Source organism: Scyliorhinus canicula, chromosome 2 (assembly GCF_902713615.1).
Source record: "Scyliorhinus canicula chromosome 2, sScyCan1.1, whole genome shotgun sequence".
Lineage (NCBI taxonomy): Eukaryota > Metazoa > Chordata > Chondrichthyes > Carcharhiniformes > Scyliorhinidae > Scyliorhinus > Scyliorhinus canicula.
In genome coordinates this window covers 151,271,691-151,295,872 of record NC_052147.1, presented here as the reverse complement: position 1 = coordinate 151,295,872, position 24,182 = coordinate 151,271,691, and the positions used below count along the sequence as shown (strand labels likewise).

Below are 24,182 nucleotides of genomic sequence, written 5' to 3'. Positions count from 1 at the left end.
AACAATGTGTTCTGCTGTCACAAACATCACAGAATACTCAGCAGAAACAGGACAATTGACCCAACCAGTCCATGCCAGCCTTTGTGCTTCATTCAAGTCTCCTCACAGATTTCGATGATCATGATAACCCTCTATTTGGTTTTCCATCATGCATGTGTTTATCTAGTTTCCCCTTAAATGCATCCAATATATTCACTCCAATCACTCCGTGGAGTTCCACATACCACCTTCACTAGTTTCTTCTGAAGTCCCAGTTGGATTTTGTGGTGACCATCTTGCATTGCAACACAAGAAGTGTTCCCTTTGGATTCGGAGTTTCATATTTCATACATTGGTCAGTTAGTTGTTCACATACAGACTTTTACATTTGGGTAATTTTCCCACGGTATCTTAGAGATAGTTTGATTAGGTATCTACAATATCCTAGGATGCTAAGCTCAGCAGTTAACTACAATATCCTGCTTGGTGACATGATAAACCATTTTCTCATTCCCTACTTTAATTTTGAAGGAATTTGCATATTTCAAAGAGATTTGCCAATTGAGCCAAGCGTACACAAGAGAATTAGCACAAGAATGAGAAAGAAGAATGATCAATGACTATTTTCAGATCCAGTTTCGCTGAAAATATTGGTACTTTAACTTTGGTTATTATCTATATTGAGATCAAATATCTAAATTGTGTAAATTATTGTAAATCTAATTGTTTTTGCAACTATTTACTCAAGCATAGTTAGATATGGTTTGCAGTTTATAAACTAAGCGACATTACTGCTTTCTGAAACCAATCACACCATGTACGGTGGCAGGTTGGATCCTAGTCACAACTACAACTGACGTTGGACTGGGGTGAGCACAGTAAGAAGTCTTACAACACCAGGTTAAAGTCCAACAAGTTTGTTTCAAACACAAACTTTCGGAGCGTAGCTCCTTCCTCAGGTGAGGAATTGGGTACTCTAAATTTTTTAAAATAAATTTTAAATTTTAAAAGAGGATGGCTTTCGAGGTAGGGAGCATTGTGGCCAATCCGGGGGGTAGTTATATGATGGTCAGTGGGAAGCTGGAGAGAATGCTGGTAAATGCATATGCTCCGAATTCAGGCAACGTGAACTTTATGAGGCGGTTGTTAGGGAGGATCCTGGACCTGGACACACATCTGTTTATGGGAGTAATTTCAATACTGCCCTGGACCCAAGTCTGCACTGGTCGAGTCCTAAGTCGTCAAGGATGTCGGTGGCGGCAAAAGAGTCGAGGGGGGTCCATTGGGTGCATGGAGGGGTGGAGGGCAGACCCGTGGAGGTTTGTGAGGTCGAGGGTGAAGGCGCTTTCATACTTCTCCCATTTGCACTGGGGTGTACTCGCGGATCGATTATGTGGTGATGGACAAGATGCTGCTGGTGGGGGTGGCCGACTCAGTGCTCGGCGGTTGTGGTTTCTGACCATGCACCGTATTGAGTGGATTTATACATACATAAAATTTACAGTGCAGAAGGAGGACATTCGGCCCATCGAGTCTGCACCAGCTCTTGGAAAGAGCACCCCACCCAAGGTCCACACCTCCACCCTATCCCCATAACCCAGTAACCCCACCCAACACGAAGGGCAATTTTGGACACCAAGGGCAATTTAGCATGGCCAATCCACCTAACCTGCACATCTTTGAACTGTGGGAGGAAACCAGAGCACCCGGATTTTTGTGGGTGGTTCAGGGGAGGCCCAACAGTCGAAGTTAGATGTGGGTCTGCCGGCAGATGAGGATGTGCTGGCAGGTGAGGGCTGACATTCGGGGTTATGTGGAGTTGAATGACACAGCCATCATGCTGTGGGAGGCACTCAAGACGGCAGTCAGGGGGAATTTATTTTGATTCGAGCGCATATGGCGAGGGTGAAGCGGGAGGAGGGCAAGGCTAGTACAACAGATTGTGAGGGTGGATCGGAGGTACTTGTTGGAGGAGGGGTTGGGGAGAGACAGAGGGTCCAGATCAAGTTTGGATTAGTGTCCATGGAAAGGCGGTGGGACAGTTGCAGCGGGCCAGAGTATGAATATAGGGGAAAGGAGAGTAGGATGCTGGCCCACCACTTGAGGCAGCAGGCAGCCGTGAAGGAGATTGGAGGGGTGAGGGAGAGGGGTAAAGTGGTGACTGACCCAGAGGGGGTGAATAGGGCATTTGTGGCCCTCTATCGGAAGCTGTAGGAGTCGGAACCCCCGATAGGGGAAAAGGGGATATGGCGGTTCCTGGATGGGTTGGAGTTACTTAAGGTGGAGGGGGAGAGTGTGTAGGACCTGGGGTCCCCGATTGGGCTGAGGGAGGTGACGAATGGCATCGGTGCGATGCAGGCAGGGAAGGCCCCTGTGTCGGACGGGTTCCCATTAGAGTCTTTTAAAGTTTGATGTGGAGCTTAGGCTACTGTAGGTGAGAATGTATAATGAGGCGGTGGAAGTGGCAGAACTCCCCAAACATGGTTGCAGGCTTCCATCTCCCAAACTTTAATGAAAGATAAGGACCCAGAGCAGTGTGGGTCAGAGCGCTCAATATCGTTGCTGAATGTTGATGCTAAGTTGTTGGCGAAGGTGCTAGCATCGCAAATTGAGGACTGTGAGTCAGGGAGATAGGGGAGGACCAGACAGGACTTTTGAAGGGAAGGCAGTTGTTGGCGTATGTGCAGAGGCTATTTAATGTAATTATGAGGCTCTCAAGGGGGAAGGAGGTAGAAGTGGTGGTGGCAATGGATGCGGAGAAGACTTTTGATCTGGTGGAGTGGGTGTATTTGGAGGTACTGCGGCAGTTTGGGTTTAGGCAGGGATGGGTCCGGCAGTTGTACAGGGCACTAGAGGCGAGCGTTCGGATGAACTGGTCGAGTGCGGGGTACTTTGGGCTGCATCATGAACGAGACAGCCCGCTCTCCCCACTGCTTTTCGCCTTGGATTGGTAAGGGATTAAGCAGGGGAGTGCCAAGCATAGGGCTTCACTGTACACAGAAGATGTTATATATCTTGGACCCGGTGGGCAGCACTGGAGAGATTATGGAGATTTTGGGGGAATTTGGCCCCTTTCCAGGGGTATAAACTGAACGTGGAAAAGTGTGAGGTGTTCCAATCAATGCCAGGGGGCAAGAGAGGAGATTTTGGGAGTTGACATTTAGGGTGGTTGGGACGAGCTTCAGATATTTAGGAATCCAGGTGCCACGGAGCTGGGCCCAGCTTAATTTGAGCTTGGCTCGATTAGCAGAGGGAATGAAGGTGGATTTAAAGAGGTGGGATGTGTGGCCGCTATCGCTGGCTGGGCAAGTGCAGTGAAAATTATACTGCTGCCCAGGTTTCTGTTCTTCCAGAACCTCCCTATCTTTGTCCCCAAGTCCTTTTTTAGGACGCTTAATGGGATAATTTGGGGGTTTGTGTGGACGGGGAAGACCCTGCGGGTGAGGCTGATGTTTTGGTGCCCGGGGGGGGGGCACTGCCAAATTTAATAAATTATTATTATTGGGCAGCGAATATTGCGATGGTGAGGAAATGGTCAGTGGAGGAGAGGTCAGTTTGGAGGACACTGTTTAGGGTCACGGGTTTCAGGGCTCTGTTGTTGGCACATCTTCCATTCTCGCTGGCCATGTACTCCGTGAGCCCAGTGGTGGTGTCAGCGTTAAGGGTGAGGGGGCAGTGAAGGCAACAATTTGGACTGGCATGCATGTCGTTGTGGGCGCCAATATGCAGAAACTATAGGTTTGCACCGGAGGGCCTGGGCGCAACATTTCTGGGCTGGCAGCAGCTGGGAACCAAGTATTTTAGGGTCTTGTTCATAGGGGGCAAATTCGCAGGGCTGGAGAAGTTGGAGTAAATGTATGAGTTGCCCAAAGGAAAAGGCTTTAGGTACCTGAGGTGAGGGATTTTGCAAGGAGAGGTGTCCTCCTTTGTGGGCTACTGCCTCCGGTGTTGCAAGATAAACTTGTCAGAAGACGGAATAGGGGAGAGATAGGCGTCGGATATACAAGGAGTTGTTGGAGAGGGATGGCGCTCCAGTGGAGGAGATCCAGCGCAAGTGGAATGTGGAGCTGGGATGGGAGGTGCGGGCCGAGACTTGGGTTGAGGTCTTGCAGAGGATGAACTCGTCCTCATAGTATGCAAGGATAAGCCTCACCAGAAGTGGTGCTTAGGGCCAACATGACGGTGGCGAGGATGAGCAGTTACTTTGCGGGGGTGGAGGCCGGTGGGAGGGGAATATCACGCCAACATGTTCTGGACGTGTCCAAGACGGAGGGGTTTCTGGGATGAGGGCAGTACAGTAGCACAGTGGTTTCACAGCTCCAGGATCCCAGGTTCAATTTGCGGTTTGGGTCACTGTCCGTGCGGAGTCTGCATGTTCTCCCCGTTTCTGCGTGGGTTTCCTCTGGGTGCTCCTGTTTCCTCCCACAGTCCAAAGATGTGCGGGTTAGGTGGATTGACCGTGCTAATTCGCCCTTAGTGTCCAAAAAAGGTTAAGTGGAGTTATTGAGTTACGGGCATAGGTTCAAGTCGTGGGCATGAGCAGGGTGCTCTTTCCAAAAGCTGGTGCAGACTCGATGGGCCGAATGGCCTCCTTCTGAACTGTAAATGTTATGATTCTATGATTAAAAAGCCAGAAGTCTATACCTCACTGCATAACATAGTGGTAATAAGCGAGCAACAGCAAAACCATTGACGAATTTCTATGTAATTTGCACTCGGGGAACAAAAAGAAACAGTCACAACGTCTCTACTTCCTACGGAAGCTAATGAAATTTGGCGTGTCTGCATAGACTCTCACAAACTTCTACAGCCGTGCGATAGAGAGCATTTAAAAAAAATAAATTTAGAGTACCCAATTAATTTTTTTCCAATTAAGGGACAATTTAGCGTGGCCAATCCACCTGCCCTGCACATCTTTGGGTTGTGGGGGTGAAGCCCACGCAAACACGGGGAGAACGTGCAAACTCCACACAGACAGTGACCCAGAGCCGGGATCGAACCTGGGACCTTAGCGTCGTGAGGCTGCAGGGCTAACCCACTTCGCCACCGTGCTGCCCCTATCTGGCTACTTGACAACCTGGTATGGCAACTGCTCGGTCCAAGATCGCAAGAAGCCGCAGACTGTGGTGTGCCACGCATCAAACAAACGTGCCACCCCCACATTGATTCTGTACATCTCGCTGCCTCAGGAAGGCAGACAACATTATCAGAGACCCCTCCACCCAGGCATTGCCTTCTTCCAGACCCTTCCATCAGGCAGAAGTCTGAAGACTCACACATCCAGACATAGGAACAGCTTCTTCCCCACAGCTACAAAACTCCTCAACGACTCCCCCTCGGACTGATCTGTTTCCTGTAAGAACACTATTCAAGACGCCCTATGCTGCTCTTGCTCATGAATTTGCTTTGTTTGGCCCCTTGTTCCGCACTGTAACCAATCACTGTTTTGTCGATGTACCATTTGTCAATGCTCTCGGTTGATTATTCTTGCATCTACTATGTACGTACTGTGTACGTTCCTCGGCCGCAGAAAAATACTTTTCACTGTACTTCGGTATGTGACAATAACTCAAATCAAATCGAAACTAGTTCTCAAAATTCAAGACCACCTGCCCATTCTCAATTATATTCACTGACTCAACTCTCCCTTTTCAAGAGTCTCCACCCGCCCCTATAGTTTCTCCAATTCCCTGGAAAAGCCCAAATTATACCGCGCCACAAGGCATCCACCTTTTCTCTTCATTCTAAACCAAGGCCAGCAAACCCGCTATCATGAACAGTCTACTAAATCCTTTATCATAGGACCCTTGCAACCACTTTTTCACTTCTCACTTGGTGAGACCACACAATATGGCTTATGCTCTACCGCCGTATCATCAGTGCACAGGTCAAAATCACAGGATGATGATTCATGTGCTTACCGTTTAATCTTCCTCTGTCCTGGAGACCAAGTACACCGTCCTCCAAAATGTCACACTTTAATCTAGCTCCTTGGTTTTAGTCTGTGTTTCATGTGTAACTGCTGCAAATAAACAAACGGCACAATCATTTGATCTCCCCAGTCCTGCACAATCGCCTGGCTTAAAGAGAGTTCCACCCCCCCCGGCCAGAAAAAAAATATTTTAAAAATAAATTTAGAATACCCAATTAATTTTTTCCAATTAAGGGGCAATTTAGTGTGGCCAATCCACCTACCTTGCACATCTTTGGGTTGTGGGGCCAAAACCCACGTAAACACGGGGAGAATGTGCAAACTCCACATGGACAGTGACCAAGAGTCGGGATGGAACCTGGGACCTCGGTGCCTTGAGGCAGCTGTGCTAACCACTGTGCCACCATGCTGCCCTGTCTTCTGGCTGATTGATTTATTGATAGATTGGGTCAGTGGCCAAGGGTCAGTAGCCAAGGTCTTCTGACTTACTGATTGGTCAGTGGCCAGGGTCTTCTGATTTACCTATTGGGTCAGTGGCCAGGGTCTTCTGGCTCACTGATTGGATCAGTGTCCCCAGCAGGATGGTGTGACTGCCAGATGAATCATGTCAGGAGACCCCAAAGGGCTGGATATTGAGCTTTTAAAATTGTGTAATAAATTTGAGGTGCAAGTTGGATTGATATGATTTATTGTCACATGTACCGAAGTACAGTGAAAAGTATTTTTCTGTGGCCGAGGTAACGTACACAGTATGTAGATAGTCGACAAAAGAATAATCAACAGAGAACATTGACAAATGGTACATCGACAAAATGATTGGTTACAGTGCGGAACAAGGAGCCAAACAAAGCAAATACATGAGCAAGAGCTCAATGTTCTTACTGGGAATAGTATCCTTACAGGGAACAGATCAGTCCGAGGAGGAGGAGTCTTTGAGGAGTCTTGTAGCTGTGGGGAAGAAGCTGTTCCTATGTCTGGAAGAAGGAAATGTTTGGGTGGGAGGGGTCAGACAGCATTATCAGAGGTGGATGAGAAAACTTACCATGGCACCAGCAAAAAGCCATTCAGAGTTTTTGGGGGGGGGGGGGGGGAGCAATTTGTGGAGGCGAGGTGTGTGTGGGGAGAAGAGGAGAAAGAGAAAGAGGAGGAGGGGAATGTAAAAACAGTATAGGGAGGAGGACTGACAGTTCTCTGTAGCAATGAGCAAGTCTAGACGGTTGCTGTCTGATGCCATGGTTCAGGACATCTGCTCAGGACTGGAGAGGAACTTGCAGTGGGAGGGGGACTATTACAAGTGCCGCATGCAAATTGGCATATGGTACAAAGAGATGAATATGTTGCTCAAAGGCTGGTGTGGAAGACATGGATTCGGGTTTTTGGAGCACTGGCACCGCTATGGAGAAAATGGGTACTCTACGGTTGGAACAGTCTACACATGAACTGTGCTGGGTCGAATGTTCTTGCGAACTGCATATCTAGTGAAGTAGAGGAGGGTTTGAACTAAATAGCAGGGCAAGGGATCAAATATGAAAAGAGGTGGTATATTCAAGAGTAGGGCAAAGTAAGAAAGGAAAATATATGGGAAAGTGAGTTGGAGAATGGCAAGAAGGGACACAGAAAAAACCAACAGAAAAAAAACCTAAGCATGTTCTAAGAATCAAGACTAGATGATACAAAGAAAAAGATACAACTAGAAGCTCTTGTATCTGAATACATGTTGCATTCATAACCAAATAAATAAATCGACAGCACACATTGAAATAAATATTATCTGATTGCCATTACAGAGATATGGCTGTCAAATTACACTGTTCAGGTCCTGAATATTATGGGGAATATGACAGTCAAGACTAAGTAAGAAGTCTTACAACACCAGGTTAAAGACCAACATGTTTGTTTCAAACACTAGCTTTCGGAGCACTGCTCCTTCCTCAGGTGAATGAAGAGATGTGTTCCAGAAACTTATATATAGACAAATTCAAAGATGCAAGACAATGCTTGGAATGCAAGCATTTGCAGGTAATTAAGTCTTTACAGATCCAGAGATAGGGGTAACCCCAGGTTAAAGAGGTGTGAACTGTCTCAAGCCAGGACAGGCTGTCCTCCTAACTGTACTGGCTTGGCAAGTCCTGGCTTGAGACGATTCACACCTCTTTAACTGTAGTAGTTAGGGAAAGCATCAAACTCGAGGAAAAACATGTAACTGCGCAAAGAGGATTGAAAGTCAGATGATTGGTCAGAATATAACAAATGGCAGTGAACTAAAAAGATTAATCAGGGAAAATAAATTTGGCTATAAATGTAAGAATAGATAGCAAGAGTTTCTACTGGTATTTAAACAGGAGAAAAAAAGTGAACATTGGTCATATGGAGAGTGAAAATGGAGTTAATTGTTGATGTTAGAGAAATGGCAGATGAAGTGAACAAATATTTTGTTCCTGCCTTCACTACAGAATTAAAGAGAACATTCCAGTAATAGCTTTACATCAGGAGGTGAAGGAGAACTTAGTGAAATTAAAATCACTAGGGAAACGATGCAGAGCAAAATGATGGGGCTGCGGGTTGATAAGTCTCCAGGTCGGACTTCATTCAAAGGTCTTAAAAGAGGTGGCTAATGTGAGAGTAGATGCGTTCATGTTAATTTTCCAAAATTCCCTAAATTCTGGAAAGGTTCCATCAGATGGGAAGTAGCAAATATAACCGCTCTATTTAAGGGAGGCAGAAAACAGGAAACTATCACAAACAGCCAGAGAAATTTTGAGTAAACTTTTGAAAGCAGGCATTGAGATTCTGCCGCTGATAACACACTGAAGAATGGGAAGCGGGATGTTGGACCGAGAGGGAGACAGGGGAAAGAAAGGGTGAATGCACATGATAGTACATCCTCAAAAGTAGAGGGATGGTAAAGATTGCAACAGGCAAGCAGAGTGAAAATGGAGACATTTGAAAATATGGATTTACATAACATACATTACAGCGCAGTACAGGCCCTTCGGCCCTCGATGTTGCGCCAACCTGTGAAACCACTCTAAAGCCCATCTACACTATTCCCTTATTATCCAAATGTCTATCCAATGACCATTCGAATGCCCTTAGTGTTGGTGAGTCCACTACTGTTGCAGGCAAGGCATTCCACGCCCTTACTACTCTCCGAGTAAAGAACCTACCTCTGACATCTGTCCTGTATCTATCTCCCCTCAATTTAAAGCTATGTCCCCCTCGTGCTAGACATCACCATCCGAGGAAAAAGGCTCTCACTGTCCACCCTATCTAATCCTCTGATCATCTTGTATGCCTCAATGAACTCGCCTCTTAACCTTCTTCTCTACATACATCACGTGAAATTGCAAGAGGCTACATCATGGGTCAACTGCTGTCATTAGGGCCTTACTTGATAAATAGACACAATATTTCTATTATTTATTGTATATTATATGGGTGGCACAGTAGCACAATGGTTAGCACTATCGTTTCACAGCGCCAGGGACCAGGGTTAGACCTCTGGCTTGGGTCACTGCCTGCGCGGAGTCTGCATGTTCTCCCCATGTCTGCGTGGGTTTCCTCCAGGTGCTCTGGTTTCCTGACACAAGTCCCGAAAGATGTACTTATTAGGTGAATTGGACATTCTCAATTCTCCCTCTGTGTACCCAGAGCAGGCGCCCGAGTATGGCGACTAGGGGTTTTTCCACAGTAACCTCATTGCAGTGTTAATATAAACCTACTTTAATTATTATTATTTCAGGCCTATATTGAATAATGATGTACATTAGATGGCTGGAGTGTGCCGAACATAGTATCTTGTTTGTAAAATTGAGATACAGAGCAAATTATCAACCATTAGCTCAGCATCTGTGGTAAAGACAATTAAGATTTTTAAATTAAAGATAAAATTACCACATATCTAGATTGGAGTAGAAGTGTGGATATCAAAAGCAATCATGTTCAATTATTTGAGGTAACAGAGTTGGAGTGAGCAAAATGTGGTGAACGTTCAAAAAACCTTTGACAAGATACGAGAGATTACTCGGGGAGATTCAGATAAGATAGACAACTGGAAATCTCGGCAACTGGTTAGAAGAGAAAAACATTAGGTGTTAACGGTGTCTTTTGAGGTGTGGAATGGAATTTGTGGGTACATCAGCTCTGGGTCGTTATCTGTGTGGAGTTTGCACATTCTCCCCATGTTTGCGTGGGTTTCACCCCCACAACCCAAGATGTGCAGGCTAGGTTGATGGGCCATGCTAAATTGTTCCTTAACTTGAAAAAAATGAATTGGGTACTCTAAGTTTTATTGAACATTTGTTCAACAGTTTTTTTTTAATTTGATCAGCAATCATCATGGCACAGAGTAACAAACAGCTGCTTCCCTGATCACATCATGGAAATGTATTACATCATGGATTGCAGAGTTAGTGGCATTTCATCTCACTGCACGGCACTTTCCAGCAGGATTCTTCACCATTAGGGGGAAATAGGATGTTCTTTTGAAATAGGAAACTAAACATGAGAAAATATGCTAAACGCTGCATCTCTATGTTATTAAGCCATGAATTTTAATTAATAGTTGTAATGTTAACAATAGAGATGAGATGCATGCACAGTATTCCTCTTTATATATTTGCAACTTAGCAGCTGCTTCTACCAATCATAGACCTGCCAAACAGCAGTACAGTAAATTAGTGTGGGTCAGTGAGATTTTAAAAGAATTAGCCAGACTTCAGCCTTTTGTTTAAACAAAATCTGCATCAGAGCTGTTTGAGTAGCAGCCAAGTGTTTTTTAGACACATTGTCCTGAGCAAAAATGTCATGAGTCTGACAAAACGGCTGCATTTGCTGCCAATGCCATTCATGCAGTGTACTGTTTCATTGTGAGCAATGTAGTGGCCAGGAACAAGAATGCTTATTAAAGACTGATTTTAAAAGCCTCACCTTTCAAGTAGGTGGGGCAGAGGGGAGGAATGGAGTCAGGGACCGGGATGGAGAAGAGAAGGGAGCGTTCTGTGGTGAAGGTTGCATTCTAGATCAGTCTTATTCAGACCCTGAAGCCATTTGTCCAATTGAAGCAGCTTCCCTAGGGTTTCTGGATCTCCAGCTCGAGAGCCTCTCCTCCTTATCCCAGGCCTGTCACGAGGAAAAAGCCCTTAGGCTGACAATGCAGAAAATGAAGTTTGTAATCCAGAATTGTGGCCACCGTAGGGCCCAGAACCGAATAAAATCCAACCCGCACTGTGTTTCCTTCAAATTATGTAATTGGTTTTCTGTGCACATTCGGACAAGCACACATATGCAGATGGGTACCAGTTGTCATCTAGCATTGGCAGTGGATACTGTGACAAAGCAGCCCATAAAGCAGTGATGATACAATGCATTTCCTACTTGCTCGCTTGTCCTGTTCGAGTGGTGTGGAAATGGTAAGTGTTTAGCGCCTTTTCTTCAATGGAGAAACTACTCCTTGCAAAGGGTCGTGAATTTGTGGAACTCGCTGCCCCTTAGTGCGATGGAATCGGAGTCACTAAATGGTTTTAAGGAGGAGACGGATATATTTCTTATTTTAAAGATCAGTTAGAGGGGATATGGGGAACAGGTAGGGGGTGGATTTGACAGCAGGAAGAGATCAGCCATGATCTGAATGAATGGCAGAGCAGACTCGAAGGGCTGAGTTGCCTACTTCTGCTCCTAATTCTTTTATTCCTATTACAGTCAGATCCAAATAGTGAGGCATAGAAATTCATGGGAATTTAAATTATACACCGGACTTGAGGTTCCACGTGACCTAACCAAACCACACAGAACTTGGACACTTCATAGTCATAGTGCTTTACAGCATAGAAAGCGGCCCATCGTGTCTGTGCCAGCCATCAAGCACCTAACTATTCTAATTCCATTTATCAGCACTTGGTCCGTAGCCTTGTACGCTATGTCATTACAATTGCTCATCTAAATGCTCCTTAAATTTGTGGGTTCCTGCCTCTATCACTCTTTCAGGCAGAGAGTTCCAGATTCCCACACCATCCTCTGGGTGAAAATGGTTTTCCTCAAATCCACTCTAGATTTCCTGCCCATTAGTTTAAATCCATGTCCCTTGATTATTGACTGCTCTACAAAGGGGGAAAGTTTCTTCCCATCTCCCCTATCCATACAGCATGGTAGCACAGTGGTTAGCACTGTTGCTTCACCGTGAAAGGGTCCCAGGTTCAATTCTCGCTTGGGTCACTGTGCGGAGTCTGCGCGTTCTCCCCGTGTCTGCATGGGTTTCCTCCGGGTGCTCCGGTTTCCGCTCAAAACCAAAAAGATGTGCACGTTAGGCGAATTGGACATTCTGAATCCTCCCTCTGTGTACCCAAACAGGCGCCGGAGTGTGGCGACGAGGGGATTTTCACAGTAACTTCATTGCAGTGTTAATGTAAGCCTACTTGTGACAATAATAAAGATCACTCAATTTTGTAAACCACAATGAGATCAGCCTTCCCTGATCCAAGGAAAACAGCCCCAGCCTATCCAGCCTCTCTTCATAGTTGGAATGCTTCAGCCCTGGGAAGCATCCTGGTGAATTTCCTCTGCACCCTTACTAATGCAATCACAGGGCAGCACGGTGGCCTAGTGGTTAGCACAACCGCCTCACGGCGCTGAGGTCCCAGGTTCGATCCCGGCTCTGGGTCACTGTCCGTGTGGAGTTTGCACATTCTTCCCGTGTCTGCGTGGGTTTCACCCCCACAACCCAAAAATGTGCCGAGTAGGTGGATTGGCCACGCTAAATTGCCCACGCTAAATTGCCCCTTAATAGAAAAAATAATTGGGTAATCTAAATTTTTTTTTTTTAAACTAATGCAATCACATCCTTCCTATAGTGTGGCAGCCAGGGCTGCACACAATACACGAGCTGTGGCCTAACATGCATTGTATACAGCTCCATCATAACCATCCTGCTCTAAAATTCTATGCCTCAGCTAATAAAGGCAACTGCCCCATATGTCTTCTTCAGCAAACTATCCTGTCTTCAGGGATCTTTGGACATGCACCCAAAGGTCCCTGGTTCTCTGTACTTCCTCACATTCTCCCATTCATTGTGTATTCCCTTGCCTTGATAGTTCTCAAAATGCCTCACTTCTCACTTTCAGGGTTAAATTCCATTTGCCACTGTTCTGCCCATCTGACTGGCTAATCTATATTAACCTGTAATCTAATGCTTTTCCGCTCACTATTTACCACATCACCAATTTTCATCTAATCTGCAAATTTACTGATCATCTCTTCCCCCCCCCCCCCCCCCCCCCCCCCCCCCAAATTAGATAATTAATGCGCACAACAAACGGCAAGGGACCCAACATTAATCCTTGTGGTACACCACTGGACACAGGCTTTCAGTCACAAAAATAACCTTAGATCATTACCCTCTGCCTTCTACCGCTAAGCCAATTTTGAATCCAATTTGCCAAATTGCGCTGGGTCCCACAGGTGCTTCCTCCTTGAGCAGTCTCCCGTGCAGTGCTTTTTCATGCTCCCTCTTTGCTCTACTTCTTTCTTCAAGTACCCCCATGCACTTTCTACACTCCTCTAGGGCAGCCACTGTTTTGAGCCCCTGTAACTGCCAGAAGCCTCACTTTTTTCATTATCCAATCCTGTATATCCCTCAACATCCAGGGAACCTTGACTTGTTGGTCTCACCCGTTACCTTTATGGGAACATGTTGGCATTCTATTTTCTCTGTCCCCTTTTGAATGATTCCCACTGCTCTGACGTGAATCTTCCTGCAAGTAGCTACACCCAGTCCACTTTGGCCATATCCTGTCTTTTCCTATTAAAAATCGGTCAGAACCCTCATTTCCGATGCACCTTTGCCCTTTTCCGCAACTCCTTCAATTCTTACCGAGTTATGGCCACCATCACCGAAATGCTCCCCCACTGACACCTCTACCACCTGCCCGGCTTAACGTCCCAAATTAGATCATGTACCATCCCCTCTCTTTTTTTTTTACATTTAGAGTACCCAATTATTTTCCAATTAAGGGGCAATTTAGCATGGCCAATCTACCTAACCTGCACATCTTTTGGTTGTGTGGGTGAAACCCACACAGACACGGGGAGAATGTGCAAACTCCATACGGACAGTGACCCAGAGCCGGGATTCGAACTCAGGTCCTCAGCGCCGTAGGCAGCAATGCTAACCACTGCGCCACCGTGCTGCCCCCACCATCCCCTCTCTTATAGGACTTCCCATGTGCTGGCACAAAAAGCTCTTTTGGGTGCACTTTAGAATTCCTCTCCCTCTAAGCCTGTCACACCTTTCCTAACCCAATTAATATTGGGAAAATTGAGGGCGGAACAGTGGTTAGCACTGTTGCCTCATGGCACTGTGGACCCGGGTTATATCCCGGCTCTGGGTCACTGTCAGTGTAGTTTGCAAATTCTCCCCGTGTCCACATGGGTCTCACCCCACAACCCAAAGATGTGCAGGGTAAGTGGATTAGCCACACTAAATTGCCCCTTAATTGGAAAACAAAAAGAAGTGGGCACTTTAAAGGAAAAATATTGGGGAAATTTAAATCCTTTCCTATTGTAGACATTTATATTTGTCTACATATCTGCTCTTCTGTCTCTCCCTGACTATTTGGGAGCCTATAGTGCACCCCCAGCTACGTGATTATCCCCTTTCTGTCTTTAAGTTCCACCCATATCTCAACTGAGGAGCCCAAGATATCTCCCTCCTCACTGCAGTAATTGACTCCACCTCCTCGTTTACATCCACACCATCTCACCTGAAGATTGAATACCTCGAAATATTGAGCTGTGTTGTGGATGCCTAATCAGCCCTCAACTCAAGGTACTGAACCAGATGCGTAACATTTTTAAGTTTAAGACTGTGCAGAAAGATCGATTCATTCTGGGAATACGGCTTTGTTATTTTATAAACAAACTAAACAAAATAAAACAATATTTAAACTTTTATTTCACAGTTCTAACACTAACAGATTACACGCAGTTTCTCAACTTCAACACTAGTTTTGGATGAAAATACAGCTCTCGTTCCACTTACACATACAGGCAAAGGCAACACTTGCAGTTAAGAAGCAAACTTTCTTCTGTTCAGGATACATGGTCAGAACCGTCTTCTAAAGCCGTCTCTGTGACTTTTTCATGATCTCTTCAATGGCTGCTTACATTTTTTCTTTCTCTTTCCCTGTTCCAAATTGATTTCCTCTCTCTAAGCTCCACCCAGCCCTTTAAACAAAACGTTCTCCTCTGGAATGTCAAGACTGGAACTTAACTGTAACTGGGCTGCTGGATTGTCCACTCCCATTTACACAAAAGACAAGAGTTGTGCCATTCATGTGCAACTACCTTCAAATCAGTCAGACATGACTGGTCATGCAGGAATGTCCGAACGACTATAGATCTTGGGTCAATCACCTTGCAAATTCCTTAACAAGTTGAAGACTGAATGGGACCATGTGACTCAGCCAGGTGTGGGCGCATCCCTACGAGTTCGGCTGACAGTATTTTCCTTCAGTCTGTTTAACCCTTAAATTGCCTGCAACACCTTGACCCCCCATTTCTGGACTCAAATTCCTAATATCTCCCACATCTTGACAGCTGTCAGTTTTGCCTCTCCCCATAATAGGTCTTCTGCCCTGTAGTCCCAAGCCCCTGCTACCAATTTAAATGATCTTTTGCTTATATATAACCTGCAAACACAACATACAAAATTAACTGGAAACAAAGTGGCGACGATGGAGGAAAGGACATTAATTAGTTGGTGAGGGAAACTGTGGGAGGGAAAAAGGAATTTGATACACCCAGTCAAAGGCAGGTACAAAAAATATCAAAAATGCTGGTGGAATATTAACCTTCATCTCAAGAGGATTGCAGTACACCGGGGGTTGTTTGCGGGGGGAGGGGTGTGTTTCAGTTCTGATGAGCCGTGGTCAGACCCGACTTTGTGCACTGTATCTGCGTATCAGAAAGAATATACTAGCCCTAGTTGGCAGTACGGTGTACATTTACTAAAATGAAAGTCCTGAAAGTATTAAATATCAATCCAGGTTTGTATAAACAGGTGTTATATTGCCTGGAGTTTAGATGGCTCATAGAATCCCTACAGTGCGGGAGGCCATTCAGACCATCATGTCTGCACCAACCCTCCAAAAAAAACCCTACCTAGGGAGGCGCACAGCCTCACCCTAATCCCTTAATCCCAACTAAGGATTTTACTCTCTCTCTCTTAAAAAGCAGTAATTTATGGATCAACTGAAATGTTCAAGTTTGAAATTGACAGATTTTTAAGGGTACTCAGGCTATGAATCAAAAGTAGGTAAATGGGTTGAGAAACATATCAGTTTAAGATCTTAATTGAATGACACAAACTGGAGGGGCTGAATGTCTACACCACACATATCAAGGTTTAAATAGGAGAATGAGCTAATCAAGAGGTGGATATTACATGATACTTTTAGGTTCAAAGCTTGAAGATAGTCACAAGGCAGATTGATGAATGATAACCATTGTGATTCTGGTTCAGAGAGGGATAAGGTGAAACATGAAGTCAGGGGGAAAAGTTAAATTAGCTAAAAATAGCAAGCATAGAGTAAGATTAAAAGTTAGGAAAAAGGTAGAAAGCAATATTCCACATGGATCGTGCTGGGACCACTGTAATACATATATGTTATGTTAATAATCAACAATTGCAGATGATAGCAAACTGGGGGCCCAGCCAACACAAAGAACAACAGTTCAAAATGACACGAGAAAACTTTCAGACTGGGCAAGTAAGTGTCAAATTAACTTTAAGTAGATAAATCAAAGCAAAATACTGCAGATGCAGCAATCTAACAACTTTGGGATAAAAAATGTTTTGATATTTTCAAAACAAGTGTGAAGATAGAGAAGAATGGTCAGAATCTAAAGTTGTTGAACTCAATATGGAGTCCTGAGGGCTGTAATGTACCAAATCAGAAGACACGGTGGCTGCTCCTCCAGTTTGCATTAGACTTTGCTGGCGCATTGCAGCAGACCAAGGACAGACATGTGAGCATGAGAGCAAGGTGCAGAGTTGAAATGGCAAAAAGGTTGCAGTCATGCTAGGTAAACATGAGTGATGGATTTTCAATGGAAAAATAGAAACATCACCTATACCCAACAAGATGTGCTACTGCAGGTGAATAAGTTAAAAGTAGCACTGCAGAACATACGACCAAAACAGCTTCGATTTATTTTATTTCTGCAGACAGCCAATTCAAAACTAGTGGTGAAGTTATGTTAAATTTGTAAAGTACCCTGATCAAACCATACCCTACAGTATGATGCATGGTTCTGGTCTCTATACCATGAAAAGGAGATGGAGTTCTAGAGAAATTGAAACACAAGTGTAATAATAATCGTATTATTGTCACAAGTAAGCTTACACTGACACTGCAATTAAGTTACTGTGAAAATCCCCTAGCTCGGGGATATCGGGTTCATGGGGCTGGTTTAGCACAGTGGGCTACACCGCTGGCTAGTAATGCAGAACAATGCCAGCAGCGCAGGTTCAATTCCCGTACCAGCCTCCCCGAACAGGTGCCGGAATGAGGCGACTAGGGGCTTTTCACAGTAACTTCACTGAAGCCTACTTGTGACAATAAGCGATTATTATAATACTGAGGGAGAATTCAAAATATCCAATTCACCCAACTAGCACGTCTTTCCAGACTTGTGGGAGTAAACTGGAGCACCAGGACGAAACCCACGCAGACACAGGAAGAACGTGCAGACTCCACACAGGCGATGACCCAAGCGGGAATCAAATCTGGGATGCTGGTGAAGCATTAGAAGAATACAATCAGAGATTGCAGCTGTCTGGAATACTTGAACAGGGTAGGGGGAGGGAAAGGAAAGGGAAACATATTTGAAGAACTGAAAGAAATCATGTTTTTATATGTCCATGAAAATATAGTGATATAGCACAGCCCAAGTGTTTGGGGGAGTAGGGGAGAAAGAGAAAAACCTGAATATGAAAACAGCAGAAGTAACGGAGGTATTAAACGAGTGCTTTGCAACTGTCTTTATAAACGAAGAGGATGCTGTCCACGCTGACGTGGGCAAGGAGGTAACTGGTACACTTGAATTTGCAATTGAGGAGGCAGTGTTAGAAAGGCTTACAAAAACAGAAAATGTTGGACAATCTCAGCAGGTCTGACAGAATCTTTGGAGAGAGAACAGAGCTAATGTTGAGTCTGGATGACTCTGCTGTCAGACCTGCTGAGATTGTCCAGCATTTAGTTCAGATTCTAGTATCTGCAGTAATTTGCTTTTATGTTAGAAAGGCTATCTTAATTGTTAAGGCACCAGGACCAGGTGAGATGTATCAATGATATGGAGGGAGGAGGTGGAAATTTCAGATGCACTGGAAAATCTTCACCTTGTTTGGAAAGAGCAGGGTTCTAGAGGGCAGGAGAATTGCAAACATTACACACTTGTTCACAATGGGGCACAAGGAGAATGTCAGCAACTATAGATTTACTTAAGTAATGGGGAAACTTCAGAAACTTAGTTCAGGACAAAATCAATAGACAGGTGCAGGGTAATTAAGGAAACCCGGTATGGGATTCACTCTGGGGAAAATCATGTGAAACTGAAGAGTTTTTTTGGCATGTGACTAGTGAACAAAATTCTAACTCATGGAATAAAAAGGAAAGTAAGCACTTGGATACAAAATTGGCTTAGTGACAAGAGAAAGTAGTGATAAATAGTTGTGTAGCGTAGTTCCCCAGGGGTCAGTGTTGGGGTCTTTGCTCTTCCTGATATAGACTGTGATAGGCAGGGCATGAAAATTTGCCAATAAAGATTGGAAGCGATGTCAACTGTGATAAGAATAGTCTTGAACTTCAAAAGGAAATATACATATTTCTGGACTGGACAGACAAGTGGCAGATGAAGTTAAATGCAGAGACGTGCAAGTTGAATCATTTTGGCAGGAAGTGTGTGGAGAGACAGCATAAAATAATATGGAAAACTCTGAAGGAACAAAGGGACTTGATGTAGTCATTGAAGATGACAGGACATGTTGAGAGAGCAGTTAATAAAGCATATGGTAGCAGGGGTTAGATGATAGGATGTTGTTACTGGGGGGGGGGTTTGGTTGGTTGGTTGGTAAGAGTCATTCTGCTGACGGGGATGGAAACTGGGCATGGCAGCAGTGAGGTGGTCATGGGTGGAGCCGGTCAGAAGGCGGGCCAGGTGAAGCGTGACACATGGCTGGGGGGCTGGCCAAGGAAAGGGGATGGCTGATCGGCAAAGAGGGGGGGTGAAGTACCCCCCAACCAGGCTGATCACCTGGAATGTTAGAGGGTTAAACGGGCCAGTGAAGAGGGCGCGTGTGTTTGCACATCTCAGAGTTCTGAAGGCGGACATAGTCATGCTGCAGGAGACGCACCTGAAAGTGGCAGACCAGGTTCGGTTAAGGAAGGGCTGGGTCAGTCAGGTCTTTCATTCGGGGTTTGATTCCAAGACAAGGGGGGGGGTTGCGATCCTGATTAATAAAGGGGTACAATTTGAGGCGGAGGGCACAGTCGTGGATGGAGGTGGCAGGTTCGTTATGGTGAGGGGTAAGCTCGAAGGGGTGAGAGTAGTCCTGGTCAGTGTGTATGCCCCTAATTGGGACGATTTTATTAGGAGGATGCTAGGGAAGATCCCTGACTTGGCCTCGCGTAAGCTGATCATGGGCGGGGACTTTAATATAGTCCTGGACCCGAGCGTGGACCGGTCATGTTCAAGAATGGGACGGTTGCCAGCAATGGCAAAGGAACTGAGATGGTTCATGGAGCAAATGGGGGGAGCAGATCCGTGGAGATTTAGCCGGCTAACGGCGAGGGAGTTCTCGTACTGAGAAGGTGAAGCAAGGGTTAATAGCTAGAACAACCCAGAATTAATGGAACACATTAGTGGAAAGTTACAAATAAGGGAGTTATTATTGAATTCGTGAGCCGACTCATGACTGTAAGCCGAATAGCCTTGAGAAACAAGGAAGATGGCTGGATGACAGAATATGAAATGTGGGAGCCGTTGATACTGCGGCTAAACACCTGCTGTTTTTGCAAAAATTGCTATATACTCATGTGCCAATAGATAACTTTAAAGTCTGTAAAATCATGTATCGAAACTATGGCAAAAACAAGCTATGCTTTGTAATGGGGGCAAGCTCAAGTGAATGTAAAGGACAGCCCCTTAAAAAACATATAAAGACAGGATGTTTTGAGCAAAACTTTGGCACTCTCAGAGGTGTTTTTTCGGAATACCTAGAGAGCGGCCCCGATCGCAATAAAGAATATTCTAAAGTACGAACGTGTTAGAGACCGTTTCTTCCGGACTGAGAGACAAGTGAATTAGAGACACATTCACAGTACTACTCCCACGTCCACAAGGTGTATTCCCAAACTGACTACTTTGTTGTGAGTAGGGACCTGCTGGCCGGAATGGTGGGGGCAGAATACTCGGCAATTCCCATATCGGACCATGCTCCGCACTGGATAGGCCTGCAGTTTTGTAAGGACAGCTTTCAGGGTACACCATGAGGCTGGAAGTTGGATTACTCACGGACGAGGCCGTGTGTGAGAGGCTGAGGAAATGCATGCAGAATTACCTGCAGGTGAATGATACTGGAGAAGTCTCGGCAGCGGTGCTCTGTGAGGCACTGAAGGCAGTGGTGAGAGGGGAGCTGATTTCAATCCGGGCACACAGGGACAGGACAGACAGGGCAGAGGCGGAGCGACTGATTAAGGAAATTCTACGGACGGACAGGAGTTACGCGGAATCCCGAGGCCAGAGTTACTCAGGAAACGACAGAGGCTGCAGGCCGAATTTAGGGTGCTGACTACAGGCAAGGCTGTAGAGCAGCTTAGAAAGGTAAACGGTGGACATGTCGAGTTTCCTGGGTATGGAAAAAATTAAGTTCGCCTTGAGGGGATCTGTGCAGGGGTTCGCCCGGAGGTGGCAACCATTTATTGACTTCTTTGCAGGAGAGTGAGCGTCAGCAGGGGCCTGGGGGGGGGGGGGGGGGGGGGGGGGGGGGGAAGAGAGTAGGAGGGAAAATATGGCGGGGTAGTACCGGTGGGGAGAGGAGCGGGCTTGTGCATATGTTACGATGGAAGTATTGAAAGTACGTGGATGTTTGCACATTTTTGCCTTCTTTCTGATGATGTCTGTAACTGTTTATAAAGCCAAAATGACCTCAATAAAATTGTTTATTAAAAAAAAAAGAAAGGTAAAAGGCGCAATTTCGGAGGCATGGGGAGAAGGCCAGTAGAATGCTGCGCAACAACTAAGGAAGAGGGAAGCGGCTAGGGAAATAGGGAGGGTAGTGGATGGGAGGGTAATCTAGTGGGTGACCCGGCAGGGCTGAACAAAGTCTTTAGGGGATCTTTTATAGGAAGCTGTACAATTCGGAACCCCCGGGGCACCGGGCGGGTTGAGGCGATTCCTGGATGGACTGACCCCAAGAGTGTGGAGGGGGTTGGTGGAGACGGACTGGGGGGGGGCGGGGTTTGGTGGACGGACTGGGGGGCCTAGTCAGCATCTGAGGTATTGGGGGGGCCTGAAGGTCATGCAGTTAGGCAAAGCCCCCGTGGCCAGATGGGTATCCGGTGGAGTTTTACAAAAAATTTGCCGGGGATAGTCCAAAGATGTGCGGGTTAGGTGGATTGGCCATGCTAAATTGCCCGTAGTGTCCTAATAAAAGTAAGGTTAAGGGGGGGGGGGGGGGTTGTTGGGTTATGGGTATAGGGTGGATACGTGGGTTTGAGTAGAGTGATCATGGCTCGGCACAACATTGAGGGCTGAAGGGCCTGTTCTGTGCTGTACTGTTCTATGTTCTATGTTCTATGTTCTATAGTGGGGCTGATGCTGGTCAGCTTCTTTAACGAGGCAAGAGAATTTACCCCCGACGATGTCACAGGCCACCATTTAACTTATTCTGAAACAGGATAAGGAACCCGGAGGCTTATGGGTCATAGAGCTGATCTCTTTGATCAACGCAGACGCCAAGTTACTGGCCAAGATCTTGGCGACCATAATTGAGGACTGTGTACCCGGATGTAATTGTGGAGGACCGAACCAGGTTTGTAAAGGGGAGGCAGCTGGTGGCCAAATAAGAAGGCTGGTCAACGTCTACAAGGAACTAATGGGAGCTGAGGCTGCGCAGACCGATGACCTGAAGCCTAAGTGGGAAGAGGAGCTCCGGGGGGGGGGGGCAACCGTGCCCGAAACTCAGGGGGGTTTTGGCAGGGATTCGCAGATGTATACCCAGGTATTGAAAATTGGGGTTGTAATGAGCCCTGAGGTGGCAATCTTTGGGGTTTCGGAGGACCCAGGAGTACAGGAAGAGAGAGAAGCCACGTTCTGGCTTGCTTCTCTGGTTAGCCCGGGTGACGAATATTGTTATGCTAACATGCTGGAGGGACTCAAAGCCCCTCCAAGGGCTGAGGTATGGCTATCGGACATGGCACGTTTCTTGGTCTGGAGAAAGTCAAGTTTGCCTTGAGAGGTTCGCTATCAGGGTCGCCCGAAGGTGGGCAGCCATTTATTGATTTCTTCGGAGAGGAGTAAGCGTCAGCGGGGGGGGTCCGTGCATGGACAGAGCCGTGGTTTGCACTATGTTTAATTTGTGTCTTGACTTTTTTTTTGTACTGTACAATGTCACTTTTTCGATATGCCTAAAATTGTTTGTTTAAAAAAAATAAGCATATAGTACGCTAGGTTTTGCTAATAGGGGCATTGCATATAGATTTCATAGATCTCAGTGCAGAATGAGGCCATTCGGCCCATCGTGTCTGCACCGGCTCTTGGAAAGAGCACCCTACTCAAGCCCACACCCAGTAACCCCACCCAACACGAAGGGCAATTTTGGACACGAAGGACAATTTAGCATGGCCAATCCACCTAATCTGCACATCTTTGGACTGCGGGAGGAAACCGGAGCCCGGAGGAAACCCACACACACACGGGGAGAACATGCTGACTCTGCACAGATAGTGGTCTAAGCCGGGAATCGAACCTGGGACCCTGGAGCTGTGAAACAATTGTGCTAACCATTATGCTACTGTGTGCCCACAGAGCATTGAGTACAAGAGTCAGGAAGTCATGTTGCACTTGAATACGATACTATTTCAACCTCGTCTGGAGTATGCGTGCAGTTCTGGGTGCCACATTGGAGGACGGCCGTGAAGCAGAGGAGAGAGTGCAGAGGAGATTCACAGGACAAACAACTGTAGCTACGAGGATAGACCAGAGTGGTTCAGTCGTTTTCCTTGGAGAAAATACTGAGATGATATTTGATCACGGTACTCAAAATACTGAGGGGTGTGGATAATGAGAAACCTCTTTCAAGAGTACATCAGGAGCTAGAGGGCACAGATTCAAAATAATGGGCAAAAATGGGTTGGTGATGAGGAAAATAGATTTCATTTAGAGGATGACTGGAGTCTCCAATAAACTTCCTGAGGGGATGGTGGAGGCAAGTTCGATCGACTGATTCAAAAGGGAATTTGTTTGCTATCTGAAAAGAAATAATATGACGGTTACAGGGATACGGCAGGGGAGTGGGATTAGGCAGAATGCTTTTCAACGAGCCAGTGAAAACCCGATGGGTTGAATGGCTTCTTTCTGCTCTGTAAAAATGGAGATTCTGAGAGCACCGAGGGCATGCAATCTAATGGAAGCTGGTGATCAATAGTGATCCCCGATTTAGAAATGAATAGAGCTCCAGCAAACCTCGAGATAATGTGTGTTAGAGAAAAACCCATGAGTTTCAGTACGAGACAACGGTGAAAATCATTGACATTTCTTTGGTAGCAAATAGACCAAAGATAAAGGAAGGCTAAAATGCAGGTTAACATTCAAATGTTCAAGCAACAGATCAGAAAAAAAACAAAGTTGGTATTGATGTAATCACGTAAATCACCATGCTACAACTACATTCAGGCTATTTAACAAGTTTGAGTGTATATGGTTAGGAAAGTTGACCAACGGTTACAGATATCTTTGGCAACAGGAAGCCACGGGTCATTCAGCAATGTTTCTGACGACTCTCTGTATTAAGTCAGAAGAAAAAACATAGAATAGCTAAAGATGGAAATATAAAAACTGTATGCTACTTAATAAAAAAAACTACTTCTGAATTGGTTCATTCGTTTTCCTTGGAGAAAATACTGAGATGATATTTGATCACGGTACTCAAAATACTGAGGGGTGTGGATAATGAGAAACCTCTTTCAAGAGTACATCAGGAGCTAGAGGGCACAGA

At 45.7% G+C, this 24,182-nt stretch overlaps 1 protein-coding gene across 33 annotated transcripts in view; it reads right to left on the bottom strand.

Annotated features, from left to right (window-relative positions):
* pcbp3 (poly(rC) binding protein 3) overlaps positions 1 to 24,182 on the bottom strand; it is a 251,594-nt gene that overhangs the window by 192,285 nt on the left and 35,127 nt on the right. For 31 of the 33 annotated variants that reach the window (XR_005459230.1, XM_038787803.1, XM_038787774.1 and 28 more), the window contains exon 2: positions 5,901 to 6,001. The exons of 1 other annotated variant lie outside the window; for it this stretch is intronic. The gene's annotated coding sequence lies outside the window, so the exon portion shown is untranslated. The remainder of the gene's footprint in view (positions 1 to 5,900; positions 6,002 to 24,182) is intronic. One more of the 33 variants, XM_038787691.1, reaches the window with a different exon arrangement.